Genomic DNA, 17142 nt, shown 5'->3' on the forward strand with positions numbered 1-17142 from the left:
TTCACCAATTTTTCAGGCGCAATGTTCAGCTGTATTGGAAGCAGCACTGCCCTATGATGAGCAGGTGTAAGGCACCCTCATCCCCTGCCACACCCTAAGGCACCCATTCTTGCCATAGCTGAATTTTTAAAAAAGGGAAATTCCCTTATTCTGAATAGGATTCCTCACAAGAAAAGGGAAAAGTTGACAGCTATGATTCTTACCTTTTGCATTGCCACAGTGAATTGGTATGGCACAACATGCAGGTGCAATAGTGGTGAAACATCAGCGTAAATCCACTTCTGTGACAAATCTTTTGGTTTCACACAGAGAGAGGAATTTAGGAGTGATCTTATCCTTGCCCAACAGGCATTCCTTGATAGAATTACAACTGTAATCCATAGCATTTTCTTTCTTAATGCATTATTCCTTATTACCAGTGTGCAGGACATTTTTATGGGCCTTATGCACTGTATTTATTTATTTAACATATTTATAGGCTGCTTTTCTAGGTCAAACCCCCTCGTGGTGGTTTCCAGTATACAAATCGTTATAAAAAACAACAACAATAACATAATATTATGCCACCCCCAATCTCTGCCATGTAGTAGCAAAATTCATGTGGGGTTCCAGGCGTTTACCCAATGTTGTTTCTGTTGGAAAATCCAGGCACAGCAGAGACTGTAGTGTCTTTACACCTAAGCATTGACGGAAGGTGTGCAGAGCATTACACCCAAGAGTGTCCCATGCTGCTTCTCCCATTGTTTCAGCCAGCTTGGGTCCAAAGAAGAAGCTAGCCATGCTCTCTGGGTACAGTCTCTCCCAGACAGCCTGCATGGAGTTCTGCTGCCACCTTCCTTCTCGATCTTTCTAAAAACCTCCTGCAAAAGGACACTTTTTTACTGTAGTGACATCACTGTCCCTGTAGCCCTGGCAATCTCCCCCTCCCAACTCTTTTGTCTCTGCCCACTATTCATGGGGGGAGGGGAGGACAGTATATGCATTGTCAATCACTCTTAATGGCTCAGTAGTCTGCTTTCTTTGGCTGATAGAGGTGCCATTAAGAAACAAACTCCTGAACAGGAAAACCTGTGTCTTCTGTATTTTTACACTGCTAATTTCAGAGCCTGTTAGCTTGCCTTAGTTTTCTAAACACTGATTAAAGCTCAACACCCAGGAATGTAGGGAGGGGCAGGGCACCCAGAAACCCAGGGGAATCAGGGCACCCACAAATCAGTAATGATACCAACAAGTTGGCACTAACAATAAAATATTAAGCCCAGCATAGTAACACTACCATCTGACCAAATTGTTTATTCTACTTATGTTTTTTTATTTTTTATTTTATATACTTACAGTGTCTACTGATTTCCTCCTCCCTTGGGCCTTTTCCAGTTTTTCAGAGTGGTCTTTAATATATTTGTAATTTGTATACAGCTTTATATTTTGTTGTTGTTATTGTTTAGTCGTTTAGTCGTGTCTGGCTCTTCGTGACCCCATGGACCAGAGCACGCCAGGCACTCCTATCTTCCACCGCCTCCCGCAGTTTGGTCACGCTCATGTTTGTAGCTTCGAGAACACTGTCCAACCATCTCGTCCTCTGTCGTCCCCTTCTCCTTGTGCCCTCCATCTTTCCGAGCATCAAGGGTCTTTTCCAGGGAGTCTTCTCTTCTCATGAGGTGGCCAAAGTATTGGAGCCTCAACTTTACGATCTGTCTTTCCAGTGAGCACTCAGGGCTGATTTCCTTAAGAATGGATACATTTGATCTTCTTGCAGTCCATGGGACTCTCAAGAGTCTCCTCAAGCACCATAATTCAAAAGCATCAATTCTTCGGCGATCAGCCTTCTTGATGGTCCAGCTCTCACTTCCATACATCACTACTGGGAAAACCATGGCTTTAACTATACGGACCTTTCTTTATATTTTATACAATGCTAAATGATACTGCTTGGAAACCACATTTGTGCTGTCTTGGGTTCCATGATGTAAGAAAGGTGGGCTATAAATGTAGCAATAAATTTGCAAATGTATGCAAAATCTGATGAAAAGGTAGTGGTGTGTATGAAGGAGTATAACACTAAAGCAGATTGGGTTTTTTTCAGAGAGTAAGATGCCCAGGAATGGGGAGGGGGATTCAGACAAAATGAAACAAAGGTGTAATGAGATCTCACTTGGGTCGTTTCCAGATGATTTGTTTATTGAGCATTCACCCTGATTTGTTTGCACAAAGCTTGTAGGGAGGTTATACAGTGTCTGCTGTTTATTGAGTATTAATTCTGGGGTTTTTTCGGGGGGCGCTGGCCTGTTGGAAGCCATATAAAAAAAATGTTATCCCACATGTTCTAGTACATTTTTGCATAATTTTCCTTACCACAAAGGGACTGTTTTTCTCAAAGTGAGTTTGTTATACAAGAGCACCAAATTCACTTTAATTGTGCAACCTGAATTTGCCGGTATGCAACTGAATCCATCCCACAAAATAGTGACAGCCTAGAAGAATTTTGGTGAAAATGTGTGAGTAGACCAATATGTAATCAGTTGTTTTTAAAGCAAAGGATATTGTGACAAATATGAGAATATCAGAACAATGCTCAAGATGGGAGCTGTCTGGGAGGTGTCAATGTATTTACACATGGTTACATGTCTATCCAGCTCTTCCTCCATGGAGATTAAGGCAGCATAATTTTTCCACTCCATAGTAGCCTCACAACAACCCTGAGAGGTAGATTACACTGAAAGTGTGTGAGCAGCCCTATATCACTCAATAAGCTTCATAGCTGTTGCGATTTGAAGCTGGGTCTCTCCAGTTCACATCCACCACACTAAGCTGATTATCCAGATGCCTGTTCCTTGATCCCTATTTTTTGACATATACCTGCATTTGCAAAACAAGGTGGAATATGGAATTAATTATGGGCTGCATAAGCTACTACTAGAAGATATTCTTGGAAGAAACAGGCAAAAATTATTCAACTCATCCCAGGCTTCCCAGTATATTCTCCAATGTTTTTTAAAAACATTATTCCATCTCTTTCTCTTTCCTCCCAGCATAATTTGAATAGTGCTGAATCAGCACATCTAGTTCTCAAAGAAAGTCTTGTGCGATTCAGCCTACATTTGCAGTGTTGGGACTTTCCCTGGGAAAGCAAATTCTCATTTGTTTAAATGCAGCAAGGTTGTATTGTATGGCTTGGGGTAATTCTGGACTGAGTAAATGAAACTAACACACAACACAAACATACATACAGTCCATTTGGCTGTCACCTTGAAGGCAATGCATACTTTTTGCAAAACACTGAAGTGTAATTATTGGCTTTCCTTCTGTTTCACCAGTCCTTTCCTGTTGCTACCTTTAGATGCCCTTGGGAGATGGTGCTAATGAGATGACCTGCTGCCACCAATATCTGTCTCTTTAGGATTATGAAATTGAGTTGTTCAAGTGGATAAAGTCCAGAATTAGAAACTGTACGTCACCTGCATATTATAGCTACGTGATTCATTTAGATTTGGCTGGTGACACACCTGTTTTGCATAAACATATTTTCTCACTGCTCCTCCTTAGAAAGGAATCTCTTTCTGTTAATGATGTTTTTCCAGTAATGCAAGAAGTGACCTATCAATCTTCTCCGTCTCTCCAATAAGAATGTATTAAGGAAGCAATTATCCTGTATTTGGATAAGAATTATTTTCCTCCCTTCCTTCTACAGTCTGCCTCCTTATGCTGGTTTGATTCCAGAAAATAAAAAGGCAGACCATAGTCTTATTTGGGGACCAAATTCTGCAGGTGAAGCATGTAAATCACAGTCCCATTCCTTCCTGCTGAAGAGTTTTCTTACACTCAAAAGTCTTCACACACCAACAGAAGGTGTAAAAATGCCTTCATTTCCTTTGAGACTGGCCCAAGGCAGAGAATGCATTTATGTCTCCAGACACTTCTGTTTCATTTGGATGAGCGTTTAGAACTTTTTTTAATAAATTAAGTGCAATAAGTAGAATGACCCTTTACAATGTCTTCCTCTTCTTTGTGCATGCTGTCAGTCTGGTAAAGCCACTAGTGTACTCTACAAAAGGAGTACTTCTGTAGAATAAAAGATGTGGGCATGTGATCAAATCAAGTCTGCATTCCTGTACATTTATAAAAAAGGTTATGTGGATGTACATGTACAGTCTTATAAGGCAGCCCATCCTTTGTCCAGGCGTTGCTCTTAGAACAGTCTTCCTAACTGCAATCTGTTAAGAGGTGATACCAATATCTTCCTCCCCTCAGCAGATTCAACTGCTGGAACCTAACTCTAGTTGTTTTTTAAATAAAGAGTTTATTATTATTATTAATATCATTTATTTTTTATACCCTGCCCATCTGGCTGGGTTTCCCCAGCCACTCTGGGCAGCTCCCAACAGAATATTAAAAGCACAACAAAAGATCAAACATTAAAAACATTAAAAACTTCTCTAAACAGGGCTGCCTTCAGATGCTTTCTAAAAGTCAGATAGTTGTTTGTTTCCTTGACATCTGATAGGAGAAATAAAAAAATTCCTTCCAGTAGCACCTTAAAGACCAACTAAGTTAGTTCTTGGTATGAGCTTTCGTGTGCATGCACACTTCTTCAGATACACTGAAACAGAAGTTGCCAGATCCTTCTATATAGTGAGAAGGTGGGGAGGGGTGTTACTCAGAAGGGTGGTGGGAATGGGAGATAGGCAGATAGGCAGATAGCTGGGAGAGCCTGTTGACGACTCTTAACGACTGTAATAGGTCTTACAGGAGAAGGCAAGGGGTGAGGAGGTGAGAAATGGTTTAGTCATGTATAGTGAGATAAGAATCCAATGTCTTTGTTCAGCCCAGGTTTTTCCATTGTTTTAAGTTTGGTAATGAGTTGTAATTCAGCAGCTTCCCTTTCCAGTCTGTGTACACCTTGCCAGCTGGGCTGAACAAAGACATCTTTGTTCATTTTTATTCTGGCTTCCTGTGGTGGTAATTGTGGTGGTAAATTTGTTTTATGATTTGTATGTAAGAGAGGTAAATAAAGTTCTGCAGAAGGATGATCATGTTATTGGCAGCTTTTTATAAATATAGCAAAAATAAAATGATCTTCAGTAAAAAGTCTCTTTTTAAAAATATAAACTTTCTCCCTAATTATAACCTTAATATTATTTGTTGGTAGCTTAAAATATTCAAAATGTTTGTCCATTGTTCGATTAATTGCAAAGTTCAATATAAAATGTTAACTTTCATGTGTTTTACTTGAAAATAGTTAAAATGTATTTAAACTGGAGGCTTCACTAAAATAAAGTCAATGCTAATTGTTCCTTCAATTGTAACAAAAGTATATCTTTCCAATGAATCCAATGTCTTTGTTCAGCCCAGGTTTTTCCATTGTTTTAAGTTTGGTAATGAGTTGTAATTCAGCAGCTTCTCTTTCCAGTCTGTGTACACCTTGCCAGCTGGGCTGAACAAAGACATTGGATTCTTATCTCACTATACATGACTAAACCATTTCTCACCTCCTCACCCCTTGCCTTCTCCTGTAAGACCTATTACAGTCGTTAAGAGTCGTCAACAGGCTCTCCCAGCTATCTGCCTATCTCCCATTCCCACCACCCTTCTGAGTAACACCCCTCCCCACCTTCTCACTATATAGAAGGATCTGGCAACTTCTGTTTCAGTGTATCTGAAGAAGTGTGCATGCACACGAAAGCTCATACCAAGAACTAACTTAGTTGGTCTTTAAGGTGCTACTGGAAGGAATTTTTTTATTTTGACTATGGCAGACCAACACGGCTACCTATCTACTATCTGATAGGAGGGCATTCCACAGGGCCGGTGCCACTACTGAGAAGGCCCTCTCAACAAATTGATAAAATAAAAAGTACAAATAAAGCAGCGGAACCCAACCATAGTTGATTCTGTTTGGTAGGAGGAAAAAGTAACAAATAAGGAGGCTGGTTGGTTCTCTAGATGCACTGCTACAGGGCTTCCCACAGCATTATATTGTCAGTGTGGAGTGAGGGAGTTTGCCAAACTGGAAAGCTATGGAGACTCTTTACACTGGCATGACAGGCTGCAGAGAGGGATGAATGCCTCTAGAATGAGCAAGGAAATGGTTGGGCAAAACTCGCATACAGGATATAGCCAACATATTTGAATAACAGTGTTGCCAAAGCTGTTGGGATGGGATGGGATGGGAAGTAGTGAGGAGTGGAGTCACTTCTGAAATACGTGGCTCATGTGCAAGGAAGCCTTTAATGTGGCTACACCCCCTCTGTTCCCATCTGCAATGTTCTGATGACCCCTGTTGCTCATCCTTGATGTTCCTGAATTTATCCACCCATAGGATTGGTATCCTACCATTCTTAAAAAATATTTTCAGATTTTGAAAATATGGCTCCATTTGCCCTCATGTAGCCATTTGTTTTCTTTTATTTTAAAAAGAACATTTTGTTGGCTTGATATTGAAGCAAGTCAGAAGCTGTGTTTGCAATTTGGTTTTGTAAATATCAGTACTTCACTTACTTGCATGGGAAATGGTTGCAATTAGGAAAGTGGAGGAAACTGCAGGTGCCTGATCTCAGGTTCCTGATCTGCAACCACGTTGATGACAAGGGATGAAAGCTGTGTACACCTTGCCAGCACAGCTAGGTTTTTCTTTCTCTCAATTTGGATTGAAGCAGTGTTTCATCAAATGACAGGATAGACATGGAATGCTGTGGCCACGCCACTTCCCAAACCAGTGGTGGGAGGGCACTGGATGCAGAGCAAACGAGAATGTGTACCCAGCCTAATTTTAAAATGGAAGGATTTGTTTCACAAGGTTGCAGTTTAATGGGTATCATGTTTCCTTCTCCCATATCTATCCTTCTGCCTTGATACATGGATTTGGGAGCACAGTCTGGAAATCTAGCATATCAACCACACCTTACCTTCTGCTGATTTAGAGAAAGAAACCTATGATTAGGCAACAATTATAATGAGCACCACTATTTTTGAAATCTAAATGTTCTAGTACAAGATTTGTCATGTCTTTGGTGCCCCCAATGAAATTTAACAGCAGGCCTATTTGGGTGGAATGTGACAAAAGACTGAAGCTTGAACACTGAGGAGGATACGCAGAGAATAAGCTATATTTACTGCACAACCACTCTGGTCTAGCTAGGAGATATACATGTAGAAACAGGCATTCATCATGTATCTGTTCCATTGGATTAGGCAAGCTGCACATGAAAAGAGGGCCTATGCATGGTGGTGTGGAGTGTGTCCAACTTCTGGAGCTACATATGTATTTCCCAACACTGGATTTGGAACTTCTAGCAAACTCCACTTACAATGGTCCTTTTTGCCCATTCTAACAGCGTCAATCCCTTGTTTAGAGTGCCAGCAAAACCATCTCAATTGTGGGTATCACCTGTAAAAAGGCACATTCATACCTGTATCCAAAATAAAACGATTCATGGAAATTGTTATTATTACTATTTATTAAATTTTTATGCCGCCCTTTATCCCTGGATCAGAGGGTGGTTTACAATAAAAAGCAGAAAAATACATAGCATAGTACCAAACAAAAATAATACTGCCCCCCCCACCTAGTTTAAAAGGCCATCAGTTGCTTAATTAGCCAAAGCCCTGGAAGAAGAGGGATGATTTTGCCTGGTGCCTAAATATATGCAACCAAGATTCCAATTGAGGTTCACTGGGGAGAACATTCTGCCAGTGTGGGGCCCTTGCAGAAAAGGCCCATTTTCGTGTTGCCACCTTCCGGACCTCTTGAGGAAGGGACACAAAGAAGGGCCTCAGATGATGATCAGTCAATGAATGCAGAGACACATTACTGTTATTCTTTGTTCATTTTTATTCTGGCTTCCTGTGGTGGTAATTGTGGTGGTAAATTTGTTTTATGATTTGTATGTAAGAGAGGTAAATAAAGTTCTGCAGAAGGATGATCATGTTATTGGCAGCTTTTTATAAATATAGCAAAAATAAAATGATCTTCAGTAAAAAGTCTCTTTTTAAAAATATAAACTTTCTCCCTAATTATAACCTTAATATTATTTGTTGGTAGCTTAAAATATTCAAAATGTTTGTCCATTGTTCGATTAATTGCAAAGTTCAATATAAAATGTTAACTTTCATGTGTTTTACTTGAAAATAGTTAAAATGTATTTAAACTGGAGGCTTCACTAAAATAAAGTCAATGCTAATTGTTCCTTCAATTGTAACAAAAGTATATCTTTCCAGAAACCTATAGCTTTGTTACTAATAGAGAAATATCAGGCCATTTCCTCTGTGTTCAGCTGAACTTCTGGTGACTTCTTGATATGTGAGATACAGATATTTCCACCATAGCTCTCTTGTTAAATTGGACTTCAGTGTTTCTGTCTCTCTTAGATAGGCAGGAAGTGTAGAAGACTTTCAATAACTAAGCCAGTGTTCTTAAGAGTATTTTGTACTTGACACTGCTATACATGCAGTATTTATAAAGTACATGTTTCTTTCAACATGTATACTAAAAATAGGGCACATCCACAGGCCTATCACAGGCTTGCCAGAAAAGACATGTCTGGTGTCAGGACACATCAGTAGTGACATTAATGGGGAGGTGAATGGCAGCATCCCAAGAAAACTCAGCTTTGCATTCCAATAGCTCTGGTGCACTTTGTGATACATTGTCTGTGAGCAAATGGGGCAGTGGAATAAATGTAATGGTTTTAAAAACCTCCCCGGCTTCATTTATCAGTCGGTAAAAGTTCATGATTTCAAGCATGATGGATAAGAAGCATTCCCCTGATTAAAGTCACCATTCCCATGCCTCAGCTGATCTGAACCCCCCTTTAAATGGAGTCTGGTGCAGCCACGGGTGTAGCATGGGGGGCAGAGGGGCCATGGCCCCAGGTGTGGATTTCTGAAGGGCTGCTTCCATGCAGGAGACCCTATGTAGGCACCCCCAGCATGGTCCGGCCTGGCGGTCCCCTCCTGGTGTCAGAGGAACCAACGTTTGCAGAGAGAAACACCAGAGTGTGCTGCGCTGGGGGTGCCTTCTTTGTTCCGGCCAAATGCTTTGTCGACTGGCTGGGTTCCCCCCTGAACAGGTAGGCAGGCTTAGCAGTGTGTGGTTGTTCCTTCTTGCGCTGGCGCCACCCTCCCTAGATCCCAGCCTTGTAATGCTGGTGGGGATGCAGTAGCCATGCACCCTTCGATCCCAGCTTTGCCTTTGCTGGTGAAGTTGGGATCGAGGGCACATGGCTGTTGCGTTCTTCTCGTGCCACCCTCCCTGTATCTGAGCCTTGCTGAGAAGAATCAGACTTGTAGCATTGTTTTTCCTGCCAGGTGGTTACAGGAATGAATGCAGGTTGCTATAATCCTGTGCTCTTTCACTGAGCTATCAGTAGTGCATTTAGGTATTTTTCTACTCTGGGCTCAGTTGGCGCGGTGATCTTTGTATGGCAATGTGCAATTGCTTACTTCAAAGTACGATAAGCCAGACATGATGCATCTAGTTACATTTTCTGCTCATTCTGCTGAATGAGGTGCTGGACTTCTGCCCTGAAGTCCTGTCTTGATGGCACCACTGTAAGAAATGGGGACTTCAAGAATGAGAAAATGTGTATATTAGACTAACAGGTTTTAGCATTAATGCATTCACCAGTGGTTTATGGAGAGAGAAAAGCTGCAAACTTATGAGCACTTACCTTGAACTGTGTGTGTGCTTGAGTATACATGCATAAAATCATGCTAAAACTGATATTTGGATGTCTTTCACAGGATCGATGTACATATGTGATGATGGTGTTTTACATTGGTTTTTTACTATGCCAATGTTTTAGCTGTTTTTTTCTATTGTATTGTTCAGATGATTAATAAATAACATAACTAACAAATAAAACTACATCACCCTACCCTCTGAAATTATTACTAAATTATTACTAAAAAGGCATACAGTGATTGCTCCATAACTCTAAATTCCATGACTTAATAATTATACTTTTTTCTGCATATCCTAATATTGGTTAACTTTGAACTTGACACTTGGCTACTTTTTAAAAATGTATTTTAGTGTTACACCTGGATTGTACATGTGGGCAGGAACCTTTTAATGTAAATTGAATGGTGAAGCTTTTAAATATGTTCACTTGCTCCTTTGAAAGTGTTACCTGACTTAGCATCTTACAGCAAGTGAGAGAGCAAATTGACGTTTTTATACACGTAGTTAGTGAATCTTGAAAATTAATTCCATTTAAAGGTAGTCTATTTTAATTCTGTGAGAAATTGAACTTTGCTTCTGAGTCCTGTAGGGTGTTAGGATGCTATTAAAAATTGGAGATTGGATTCCTTGGTCTGTGGTTGGTTGTCTGGACCCCTCTGTAAGGATATACAAAGCACACAAAGTCCTTCAGAAAAAAGGGCCCTCCAGCAATTTCTCTGAAGTATAGAAATAAGTCACGTTTATTTTCAGAAATGGTGTGTGGTTAGCAATAGCTCTGTGTGGGATCACATACCCCAGAGCTTGTTACAATTTATAGCTTCCACTGTGAACAAATGCTGCCAATAAATCTGTTCTCTGTGTTTAAGTCCAGAGCCCAGAACAGATATAAATATAAAGTATTTATTCTTCAAAGTTTCATAATTTTCATTTTCTTAGTTTTAGCTGTTTTATCAATTTCTATACTGCAAACATTTTATAATATACTGTCTTTATCTTGATTGACATAACTTGCTAACTACATGATCAGTTTTCTATCTGAAAACAGAATCCTGACTGAAATGTTTATGGGTCTTTAGTACACAGAGTATAGCAGCAGCATGATTTTAACACCTAACAATTGAGACTGTAGTCCTATATATGCTTAAAGGTAAAGATAAAGGTACTCCTGACAATTAGGTCCAGTTGCGAACGACTCTAGGGTTGTGGCGCTCATCTCGCTTTATAGGCCAAGGAAGCCGGCGTTTGTCCACAGACAGCTTCCGGGTCATGTGGCCAGCATGACTAAGCCGCAGTGCACAGAAACACCGTTTACCTTCCCACCGGAGCAGTACCATTTATCTACTTGCACTTTGATGTGCTTTCGAACTGCTAAGTGGGCAGGAGCTGGACCGAACAACAGGAGCTCACCCCGTCAGGGATTTGGACCGCCGACCTGATCGGCAAGCCCTAGGCTCTGTGGTTTAGACCACAGCGCCACCCACATCCTATATAGATGCTTACCTAGAAGCAAATACAGTGGTACCTCGGGTTACAGATGCTTCAGGTTACAGACTCCGCTAACCCAGAAATAGTACCTCAGGTTAAGAACTTTGCTTCAGGATGAGAACAAAAATCGTGCGGCGGCAGTGGGAGGCCCCATTAGCTAAAGTGGTACCTCAGGTTAAGAACAGTTTCAGGTTAAGAACGCACCTCCAGAACGAATTAATAATAGTTCTTAACCTGAGGTACCACTGTACTAAAATTTTTACACCAGAAGCCGCCACCGTGCAATTTCTGTTCTCATCCTGAAGCAAAGTACTATTTCTGGGTTAGCGGAGTCTGTAACCTGAAGCATCTGTAACCTGAAGCGTCTGTAACCCAAGGTACCACTGTATCCCTGAACTCTGTGGGACTTAAGGTAATTCTGGTAATATATTTAGTTTAGTTGTGAAGAAAATACATAATTAGTCCTCTTTGCACAGTTCCTATTTAGGTTGAAGGAAATTTGACCTCCTACTTATTGTAGGTACTATTTTGCAATGCTGTCTATTAAGGTATGACTCATTCTAGAAAATAAAGTCTAAGGCAAATCTTGATGTACAGCCTTGAGTTTCTTAACCCATTCAAATGTCTATATACTGTATGAATGAATGAATGAATGAATGAATGAATGAATAAATTTATTACGGTCATAGACCAGAAGAAAAGAAAAAACATAAAAGGCAGCAATAATATATATACTGTATAGATACACTTACACATGAACTTTGAGAGAAAACTGGATTGGCCTATGTATGTTTGCTGTTTCACTTTACCTAATCAGGAATCAAGCTCTGTACTATCTGGTCAATTCATGCTAAATTATTCTTCCTTAGATGAATTATTTTTAATTTCACTTCCTCTTAAATATGAAGAACAGCATGCTCCAATTCTATTTAACTTCAGATTTTCATGCCTGCAGAATGGCCCAGTTTTTCTCCATTTAACTCATTAGCCTAGGTGCAAAAAAATAGTCAAGGTAACTATACTCTATAAACTATACTGTATAAATGGGTATTTCTTATATTGATATATTTGTAGCTTAAATATCCTGGGTGGTAGTCAACTAAGTTTTACTCAGAAATTTTACTCAGATTTACTGAAATTAATGGACCTAACTTAGTCATGGTTATTAATTTCATTGAGTCTACTCTGACTAAAAATATAGTTGAATACCACCCCCCTTTATATATTATTTTTACTGATTGATAGTTTGCTGTTTATTCCCATCATACGTAACATCCCCTCCCGACTGACATTTTAAAAACTATTTAATGCTGGTAATTTTCATGTGTACAATGCAGTGCTTTTCCCCCAAAAAAATGTTTGACCCAAGAAAATCACAATATTATAGTTCAAATCGGGGAAAATAAATACAGTAAATGGACAAAAGTACAAAATTCACAAAATGTTTAGGTGTATGTGTTCCCCTGCATCCCCCCAGGAAAAAAAGCACTGGTACAATGCATCCTTTTTGTATTTAACGCTAAGATTTTGAACTCTCCTGGATTTTTTTTTAAAGAGGATCTTACATTTTCTTGGGATTTAAACTAAGTTTTTCACTTAACCTTTAAAAAGCTCTGTTATTTTATGCAATGCATACGTCGCGAGTGTCCTGGAAAAACACGGGACATCCTGTTTTTTCTGTGAGAGCACAGTGGCCATTGTGGGCACTGTGATCTTGCATGATGTCATGCCGAGATCTTTCCTTGAAAAAGTGCTTTTTTGGGGGGCTGCAAACTTGTGTGGTGCCCCAAAAGATGCATATTTGGGCTCCATGGTGTCGTGCAGGTCACATAACTTGCCTGGGAGCCCAGACGGGAAGGCACACATCCTGGTTTTGGGACTCAGCATGTTGCAGGGTATATGCAATGCACAAAGCTTATTAAATAGCAATGATGGACAAAAAACCTTTGATTTTTCCTGATGTCTAATTTTTATGTCACTATATAGCCTAAGCATAAGTTTAATGAACACTGAAATTAGAAAATATATTATTATGTAGCACATAGGTCCAAAGGCTCCACTGTGCCAGACTTCACCAAACGTCAGCCCTGGAGGGAGTGCCAAGATTCAACTCTAGAACATAGGAAGGCTGAATGCCACATTTCACTCCTTTGAGAAAGTGGGATATAAATTAAGCAAATAAAAAAGCAGAATGGAATTGCTTCTGAATAGATGTTGAATACATTCCCTCTAAAACTTCAGTGTTTTAGCAGAAAAACAACTAATAGATCTAGAGCAGGGGTCAGCAACCCGCGGCTCCGGAGCCACATGTGGCTCTTTTACACCTTTGCCACGGCTCCGGGGTGGATACTAGCGAGGGGAGGAGGCGCATTGTGCGCCCCGACACTCTCCACTGTGGCGGGCGCTGTACTGGCTGTGATGTCGCATGGGGGCGGTGCGTGCGTTAGTCATGCACCATCCCAACTTCACCTTCCTGCCCGCTGTCAGATCGTGGCTCCGGAGATATATTTGTTTTAAATGTCGCAATGGTTTTGCGGCTCCCAGTTTTTTTTTCTTCGGAAACGGGTCCAAGTGGCTCTTTTTGTCTTAAAGGTTGCAGACCCCTGATCTAGAAGTATCCCCAGAAAGTATCACAGAAAGTATCCCCTCCCACATCAATGTGGAGCAGATCTACCCTTAGAGAATGCAGACTGCCTTCACAATGCAATCTGTCACCTGCAGTGACTATTAAGTTTGCCTCACTTACAATGAATTGCCAATTGTCTAGACTTGGGAGTTATGGTTGTGGTCCCTAATATACTGCAAATGAGATCTTCTCTCCATTAAATCAGTTTTCCATAAACTAACCAGTGAAAGGCCTGTCCGTGTGTTCAAAGCACATCTCCCATTTAATAAATGCCAACAGATCCTGTTATATTTCGGCAAAAATGGCACAATCTATTCTGGTAGCAGCCATGGCTTGAACTGAAAGTTATGAGATGCCGTACTGAGAGAGATGAATTCTCTAAAGAGCTGTGACAGAATATAATTATGGAAGCCTTTCTGAATTTGGCAGTACCTCTCGCTTTGGTGTGAAGCCATCATTTCCCCTTGCCATGTAGCTAAATTCCTGTGCTTGTTCTCACCAATGCTGAATTCATCACTGTGGCAAGGTTCTTTCAGAAACTTCCATTTGCCCCTTTTGCCAGTTTCCAAGGATCTTATGGACAGAGGCAGCCTTTGTCAGTGTGGGGTTGCTTATGAAATGGGTGGTTTCATGCATCAGTGTGGGAGAATTCTCATCTATTCAAGACCACGATGTGCCAGGTGCATCCACTTACCCAGCCTGGAGGAACTACTGCTGTCTCATCTGCTGCTGCCAAGAAAATTGTTTAGCCTTGTCTTGGGCCAAAAGGGTGGGGATTAGAAGAGCAAGGGAGAGCAAACTGTCTTTCTCACACACAAATGAGTGCACCAGCCTCTTAACTCCCAGTGGTATTGTAACATTGATGGGATTAGTGCATTCGCCTGCTCCTCTTCCTCCTCCTCCTCTTCTTCTTCTTCTTCCCCACCTTTCACCAGCAGGACCCAGGGCAGGTTACAACAGTTTAAAATTCAGAATTATTTTTTTAAAAAAACAGATTACAATCACAGGGATAGGGCTCTTAGATCTGGTGGAAAGACCAGGGTGAAGAGGTGTGTCTCCAGCATTTGCCAGAAGCTTTGTAGTGAAGAAGCCAGACATGCTCACACCAATTAAAAGCCTGATACAAAGCAAACTTCTATGTACCGCCTTAGGACATGTGCAGAATGATAAAAGGAAACAAAAACTCCAATGCAGAATAGCAATTTTCTCTCTCTTTATTTTTCTGGGTCCACAATGACTACATTTGTCTGCAAACAAAATTGCTGGACCAAGACGACATGCATGCCTGATGATCAAGAAAAGCCTGCCTATCCTACATTAGGGAGACATTGTTCAGAAATGGTGCATCCTTTTGTCAATATTGCCCATGTATTGGTGCCAAGGTTACTGTCAGTTCAGGTTATGTGTTGAAGAAATAAAAGCAATGCATGTGCTGCCTGAGGGAAACTTTTAACATGTGCCCCAGATTTAAAAAGGGAGTAATATCCTTTCAGCGATCCTTCTGTTCACTTCGGCCTAATATCCCTTCGTGCAGGATACCTTTCAGTCCTCTTTTAGATTCGTTCCTTTTGCTGCTTTCTGTCGGGCAGTCAAATTTGTAGTGAAAAGGCGGCAACTGTAACCTGTGTAAATTTGCTACCCGCTCCAAGTCACAGAAATGCGACGTTTCCTGTATGGTCCCAACAATCATCCCTATCTGAGTTTTCATGGATAACGGGACATTTTATATTTATTATTTATTTAAATCCTCTGGCAGCTTGAACACTGTCAAATTGAACATGATTATGAGAAAGTGGAAATTTAAAACAGGTTCCACATGAAGTATTTTTACAAACAGTGGAGGGCGTTTAAGTTGTATTCAGAGTAGACCCTAACAACAACAACAACAACAACAACAACAACAACAACAACAACAACAAATATGTTGCCCATCTTACTGTGTTATCCCAGTAAATATAATAAACAATTAAATTAGGTCCATTTTCAATGAGTCTACATACATACATACATACATACATACATACATACATAATTTTATTTGTATGCCACCTTTCCATAGTTAAAACCATGCTCAAGGCAGCTTACAACATGAAAAATAATTACAAACATAACAAAAGTAGTCATAAACAATAACACATTAAAAAGTAAACAATCAAATCAAAACTATTTCCACATACATTTCCGCATAATAAATCTAAACTAAAGATTAAAAAATATCAATAATAGCAGTAACAACACCCCTCCTTGGCCAAAAACCCCCAACTTCCTTCTAATCAATACCCAGCGGGCTCAGCTTTTGTAGCTGGAGTCAGTCAGGGCTCTGCCTTTCTAGGACAGGTGGAAAAATAATGCAAGGCAGGGAGCAGGTCTTCCAGCACTCGCAGTCAATCTGGTGCTCTGAGTAAAACATAGCTGAACACTACCCAGAGCATCTGAACATCTTTATTTCCCCATTTGTCATCCTTTGGTCAATGTCAGTTGAGTCAATGTCAGTTGACTTGAGTCAATGTCACCACTACAAAATTGGTTACAATGGTGACTACGGAAAATTAACATTTAAAATGCTCTGCCTTAAAAAAAAAGAAGCTAGGCAACAGTTATTCATTAAGTTATTAATTCCATTTCAACCGTGTTTGGTTCTCCCTCTTAGAAAGAAACTGAAACCCATTTGTTTCTGAAAGCTTTTAATGGTTGTTTGACTGACCATGTTGCCACCTCAGGCTTTAAAGCTTACTTTATTATATATATTATATATTATATATATTATATATATTATATTATTACTTTATTATATATATATATTACTTTATTATATATATTATATATTACTTTATTATTATATATTATGTATCTGAAGAAGTGTGCATGCACACGAAAGCTCATACCAAGAACTAACTTAGTTGGTCTTTAAGGTGCTACTGGAAGGAATTTTTTATTTTTATTATATATGGTGTTGAATGGCTGCTTTTAATATAAATGGCTGTTTTGTTTTTTGTTTTTGTACACTGCACTGTGTGCAACTGCAGAGGAGGGAGATACAAGAAATATTACAATTACAGCAACTTCTTTCTTCGCAGTTTAAAGGCCGGGGGTGGAGGAGAGAAAGATATTGCCTGTGTGACTTGAAGATTGCAGTTACAAACCTCATCCTACATAGGTTTCCTTAGATATTTCTGGACAAGATCAGGTTTTATTTTCCAGGCTAAAATATGATCAACTGGAATTTTGTCATCGGCCTTTAATGAGGACATCTAAAATACCACCAAATTCTGTCATGTTGTTCATGTATTTCCTTTGTAATAAACAGAAGTGTATTAATTGTCACTCCCATAATCTGCCAACTTCCCCCCAT

At 40.0% G+C, this 17142-nt stretch overlaps 1 protein-coding gene across 10 annotated transcripts in view; it reads left to right on the top strand.

Annotated features, from left to right (window-relative positions):
- Nucleotides 1-17142, top strand: part of ARMC2 (armadillo repeat containing 2) — an 89277-nt gene that overhangs the window by 1220 nt on the left and 70915 nt on the right. The gene's annotated exons all lie outside the window — the stretch shown is intronic.

Source organism: Podarcis liolepis (assembly GCF_965112155.1).
Source record: "Podarcis liolepis genome assembly, chromosome: 3".
Lineage (NCBI taxonomy): Eukaryota > Metazoa > Chordata > Lepidosauria > Squamata > Lacertidae > Podarcis > Podarcis liolepis.